This window comes from Mus pahari, chromosome X (assembly GCF_900095145.1).
Source record: "Mus pahari chromosome X, PAHARI_EIJ_v1.1, whole genome shotgun sequence".
Taxonomy (NCBI): Eukaryota; Metazoa; Chordata; class Mammalia; order Rodentia; family Muridae; genus Mus; species Mus pahari.
The window spans coordinates 41,443,699-41,450,223 of NC_034613.1; the positions used below are offsets into that span (position 1 = coordinate 41,443,699).

General features: G+C 38.3%; 1 protein-coding gene across 1 annotated transcript in view; it reads left to right on the forward strand.

Moving 5' to 3' along the window:
- Positions 1 to 6,525, forward strand: part of Stk26 (serine/threonine kinase 26) — a 53,888-nt gene that overhangs the window by 33,104 nt on the left and 14,259 nt on the right. The gene's annotated exons all lie outside the window — the stretch shown is intronic.

Genomic DNA, 6,525 nt, shown 5'->3' on the forward strand with positions numbered 1-6,525 from the left:
CTGCCTCTGTGTCTCCTGTGTTGCTACAGTTAGGGCTAGTGAGCTGGTTTTGTTTTGTGGGTATGTTCTCTCTCTCTCTCTCTCTCTCTCTCTCTTTCTCTCTCTCTCTCATTATTATTATTATTATTATTATTATTATTATTATTATTATTTTATTATTATTATTATTATTATTCCACCCCACCATGTGAGAGAAAGACAGAGACAGAGGGAGAGACAGAGAGAGACAGACAGAGAGGGAGCAGGGAGGGAGACTAGTATCTTCTATGCCTTCATCTTGGTGTCCTAGATCTCATTGTTTTCTTGATCTTTATATATTTATATTAGTTTATGCTAGCAAAGAAAAAGATGGTCAATTTTACTGACTATTTTTGCAAAGTCTGTCATATTCTAATATTATAGACTTCAGATTAAACAGAGAGAGAATTTGCTGTAGAGTAAGTTGTATAACACCTAGACACTGTGGCCTACGAGGTACCAGGTGCTGGAGATATAACATGACCACCATACTCCTTTCTGAAACTACAGAGCATCCAGCCCAGTATTACATCAAAAGTACACATTTTATGATAAAAGTCTATATACAAGGTTACAGATGAAATGGGCACAAGTATACCTTGCCTAGCATGCTTGTCTGATTGGATTCCATTCACAAGACTGAAATATATTAAAACCAATCAAAAGCTATGCATTAACAAACACAAGAGAATAGCATGAAGAAATGACCTTACATAGGAGGTGATAAGGAAGGAAAATTTTATCTAATTTCAGCATTTACTCCTAAGTGTTAGCTGTTAATCAAATCTTGCTACATATGAATAATTCTGGTTCTTTGTAGCATTTCTTATCCACTCCTAAGATATCTAACTTAGTGAGTCTTATTCTTTTATGGGACTTTTTGGGGTTATCTCTCACTCTCAGGATCTTTAGGTTTTCCTACCAGTTCTCACAATGGGCCTGGTTGTAGGCAGCCCTGGGAATATTCTGGTCATATGTGTAATTACTCTTTCTGGCTTGCTCTTTCTGGATTGGTTCCTGGTAATTCCAGACTCTCTCTAGAGCAAACCTGAACCCTTGCTATTTTTAGGCACTTAGATCAGATATGCTATTTTTGGTGGCTGGCTTAAAATATTAAATAAACCCTATTGAAAATCAGTTTTTTAAATATATTTTATTTTAAATCAGCAGTACCATGGTGGCATAGATTTTAGTTGTTACTTAAAGCCTGTGTTTATTCACAGTTCTCTCATAGACAAATGTGCTGCAGCTGCCTGAGTTTTTATTTGAAAAAGATCATATTTTAAGAACACTCCCTTCAGCCTATCCTAAGATAATCCACACACCAGTCATCTAGTAATGACTTCATCTCTCATAAGTGCAAACTAATGCTTGATTTTTTTCCCCAAATACTGATGGTAAAATGTATTCAGAGCAGCCCATGAGAGAAAACTTGTTTGCTAAAGGCTAAACCTGAATTTTTTTAAAGCACCTTTACCAATTATTTATGGAAGTCCTGTAAAGGTTATTTGAAGAACACTTTTCTTCGTGATAAAACTGTATAAATGCTGTTATAGGTAAGTGAATATACATACAAAACTTAGAACTCTTCTCTGATTTTAAATTACTCCCTTTGTGTGTGTGTGTGTGTGTGTGTGTGTATGTGTGCATATGTGTGTGTCTGTGTATGTGTGTAAGAATGAGTTGTCTTTTCTTACCTTGAAGCTAATCATGAATTGTCAGTTACCTCTGTTATTAAAATTAAATTATCTTGGGGGGGGGGAATGATTCACAGAGCATTTCATGTACCACTAAGTTAAATCCTATTCCTTAAAGTATAGTCCAGGCTGGCCTCGAACTTGCAATTCTCCTGCTCTTTCCCTGTGCAGGTTTTTCATTACCATTGTGAACCACCCTGGTGGGCTAAGTACTTCACTGAAATTAACCAACTCATTATTTCCCATTTGTATTTTCATACTGTGATTGCGTAGGCATGCATTTCTGCTGTAAACTAAAACCACATCAAATATAATAGGGTTCTGTTTAATGCAGTCAGCATAACTTAAGACCACATCCTGTTAGTACCATGAGGGAATGGCTTTGTCGACTGACTTAGCTTATGTACTAGGGGTCTGTCAGTGCATTTCAGATGGCAGTGGAGTTTGTGAGTCAACTTAATTGAACAAAACGGGATATGGGATTTACACAGGATATCACAAGGCTTCACTGTGAGCTAGAGTAAAAGTCACTGCATTTGAGAGAAAATTATATGTTGTCTAAAACTGTGTGCAGTTGTAGCGATCTCCTTCAGACATGCAAACATTGACTAGGTATTCATTTTGACTGAGCTCACTGTAGAACTCCATCTTTAAAAACAAGAGTAAAAAACCAGACAAACACATCAGTGTGACCACAGTGGTTTCCTTTCCTCTTCGTTCACTGCAGCTTGCCCTGACAAAGTTAGTCTTTATGAAGAACTCTATAGTCTGCAAGCCCTTTCCTTCTGACTTCATACTAATTGAAGAATCTTTCAGCATCTTCAAATATTTTGTTAGTTTGATGCAAATTTTAAAATGAAGCTCTTTCAGACACTGAATACAATTTGAATCAAGCCTGTATTTGCTGCTGAAATTGCCTTTATGCTAAGGGAATATGGCCCCACCCACAGATCCATATATATTACAAACAGTATTTTTTTTAAAAGAATGAATGAAGTGAAATATGTCAGAGTACAACCTGTAGTTTTATGGTCTTTTATTTTTTTTTGCCAGAACTTCATGTATGATTGCATCTAGAATGTGTTCAGTGCATCTGGAATATTGTTTTATTTGAAAATGTGTGCGATGTTTTCTGATAAAACTTGACAGTCATTTCTTTCTCCATTGTAAAATGTTCTTCTCTCAAAACAAAAGAATAGCTTTAGGCTTAACATAATCCATCTCTAAGAAGCCTCATATTTCCACAGACATGTATTTATTGAATACCCTACTATGGGTATTTTTCTCATTCACTTTATTCTGACAACTTCACAATTCAGCCTTCCTCCTCAGCCCCTGGTATGTGTTTCAAATTTTTCTCCTGTTACCTACATGTGTTTGACTCTATCAAGTACAGTAACTCTAACACTGGGGAAATAGCATTTGAACTTCTTGACATATGACTTTGTGGGGCTTGAATTGTGGACAAGGCATTCCCAACTGGAACAAAATTGTGTAGGGGGGGATAAAGTTTCAGGCCCCATTCTTCATATGGCTATCTCTTCTGTCCTCTGTCATTCTGGAAAATCATTCATGCTACATTTTAAAATCATGATTAAAAATAGCACAAACTTACCATTTTAGCTGTTTTTCTGTGTTCGTTTTTAACAATGGTTTTATTCTTTGAGAAATTAATATAATTTACTTCTCCCTCCCCCAGCTCCTCCCTTCCTCCCTATCCCTGCCTATCTTCATATTCTTTCTCTTAAGAATAAAGACAAAACATGGAGTCCAGTTTGTGTTGACTATTCCTGAGCATAGCCTCTGCCCTGGAGGGTAGTTGATATACTCACCATTCATTTTAAGTGCGCCATTTTTTACATTGTTGCTCAACCACCACTCACTATCGTTTCCAGAATATCTTTATCAACTGAAACTCTGTACCAACATAGAGTAATTCCCTATTGCTGGGTTCCCTAGCAACCGCTATCCTTGGGCCTATCACTATGATCTTGACCACTCTAGGTACAATGGAATCATACAAAATTTACCCTTTTGTAATTGTAACTGCCTTTTTACACTTACACATTCTAGCTTATGTCATCAGTGTAATAGGCTATTGGAGTAATAGACCTCCCAGTCACGTCAACTTGTATACAGTACAAATAATCCTCATGGTGTGTGTGTGTGTGTGTGTGTGTGTGTGTGTGTGTGTGTGTGTGTGTACACGTATGTGCAATAGGTATCTTAAGTACTTTTTATATGAGCAAATTCTGACTTTGTAGCAACATTTCTCCCTACTTTGCCCAAGTGTTTGATTTAGTAGCAAATCATTAGAGTCCACATCAAGGGGTAGCAAAGTGAGAAGCTTCCTTGATATTCCTTCTTCTGTGGTGCCCTGGGTCAGTCCTGCTTACCAAGAACCTGGATGTCCAGAACACCCTCCCATGAAGCTTGTCTGTAGAAATGGCATGACCTAAAGAAGGTAGCCATAAACATCTGTCAAGTCTCCTGGTTTTCTCAAAGTTCCAGTGAGTAGCTTACTTGCCAGCAGGAAGTCCTATTTTCAGATGTAGAAGTTACTTTGTTGGGACTTGAGCAAACTCAGCCTTATGTCCTGCTCTCTAAGGTCACAGCTTAAGGTTTCTCTGCATCCATTTTGGTGACAGTTGGAAAGCTTCCATTTTTGAACTGGTACAAACAAAATGTCATGCATTGTTTTTTAACTTGAAAAACAGGTGCTTTCGTTCATGCAGAACAGCAAAATAGAAGCATATTTTACAGGGATTTTTTTTAAATGTCAGGCACACAGGAAGCATTCTGAGTTCACATGATAGAATAGTTAGGAACATGTTTGTGGCAAATGAACAAATCTTAATTTATAAGTCATTATAAAAATTTTTCTTCCTCTTGAAAACATGTAAAGATGGATCCCATTTGCAGTTGTCAGGGTCTCAGCTCCCAATTGCTATCCATAAATTCAAGTTACATGAATCACTCCTAAAGCTCTGCTTCCTCCCCCACTACTGTGGGTCTTCATTTCTTTCCTAATGTAGACATAGGACTTTAACTGCTTTGCTTTCTCGGTTGAAGCTGGATTACTATGGCAGAACAGAATGGAAGTCAAGATTCCTGGAGGGGGTAAAAAGGATGGGAGAAATGCTTCCTCATACATGTCCCATATAGAAAGAACATCAAGAAAAGTATTGATGGGCTTGGGGGGATGGCTCAGCAGGTGAAATGCTTGATGTGCAAGCATCTGGGCCAAAGTTCAGATCCCCACAAGCCACATATAAGCTGGGTAAGTGTTTCTGGCCCATAATCTCAACCAGCAGGGAACCAGACACAGAACCCCTGGGGCAAGCTGACCAACCAGACTAGGCAAATGGGAAGCTCAGAGTTCAGTGGAAAAAAGCTAGGAAAGCCACCCCTGTCTATATGGTAGAAAGCAATGCAGGAAGCCATCCCATATCACTTCGGTCTCTACATTCAATATCTGTACTACACAGACATGTGTTCCCAGGCACATGGACATAAGGCATTATATGATCTTTCAACCTTCCTCATCTCATGAGTAATCTTTTCTCTGGGAGTCCATTCCCTGCCTTGATAAAGTACGTTCCAGTCTCATGGGACTGCTGCACATTTTAAACTGAACTCTTGAAATCTACCCAGAGATTCAGTTATGTTAGTTTTTTTTATTTACTCTTTTTTTGACACTCCAGATTTTATACCCCTCCCAGTCCACCCTCTGACTGTTCCACATCCTATACCTCCTTTCCCCATCTCCATGAGGATGTACCCCCTTACCCCACCAGACCTCCCCACTCCCTGGGGCCTCCAGTCTCTTAATGGTTAGGTGCACCTTCTCTGACTGAATCCAAACCTGGCAGTCCTCTGCTGTAGAAGGCTAGCAGTATGGGTGGAAGAAGGTTGCTCCTGCACGTAGAGCTTTTAAATGATAATAATAGTCCTTGTGTCATAAGTTGAAGCACAGCAGTAACTGTATTTCCCCTTACAGAAACAGTTAATGTCTCTGAAGCCCTTCATGCTTTCTTAGTATCAATGCCTTTATGTTAAAATTGCCTTTGGAAGCACTGCACCACCTCCCACCCCTGAACATAGACGTTATTTTAATGAGGAAATGCATGCTTCAAAACCTAAATATTTTACTTGGAAATGGGCTCACAGAACACAATTCATTCATAGTGTGACTGCTGTGAGCCTAGTTAAACCAGCCTGTCTACCTCTTGTCAATTCTGTGGTCTCACAAAGTTTCAGTGAATACCATTCATGAAGTACTGTAGAGAAAGGAGTAATTCAAGCTATATCTGAAACAAAGAGGAAGTTGGTGATTTATTTTAAAAAGTTCTTTTGGGGGGAGGTGTTTGGTGCTGGAGCTCAAACCCAGTGCCTCATGAGGTCTAGGTAAGAACTCCACTAATGAGCTGTATTCCTACTCATCCAATAGAGTTAGATGGTATGCACACATGTGCATTTGTTCTATACTGCATTTATATCTCTTCTATAATCTTTTTTTCTTGTTCAGCTTACAACAAAGTTAATTTTATCTGAAGTGCTCATATTAAACTACACACTCTCCTTTTGAGGGGATGGTTTTGTTTTGTTTTGTTTTTCTGGATTGCATGTGTATGCAAAAATATCTATCATGGCTGGTAAAAGTTTTAAAGTGTACTAAAACAAATGGAACAATGCAAAATGCCTAGTGTCTTCCAACTCTAAAATTACACAGAAAGCATTCAAAAATCCCCACCCATATCCATTTTAATGTAATTATACTCCCCCATCTTTCTTTTTTTTTTTTTTTAAA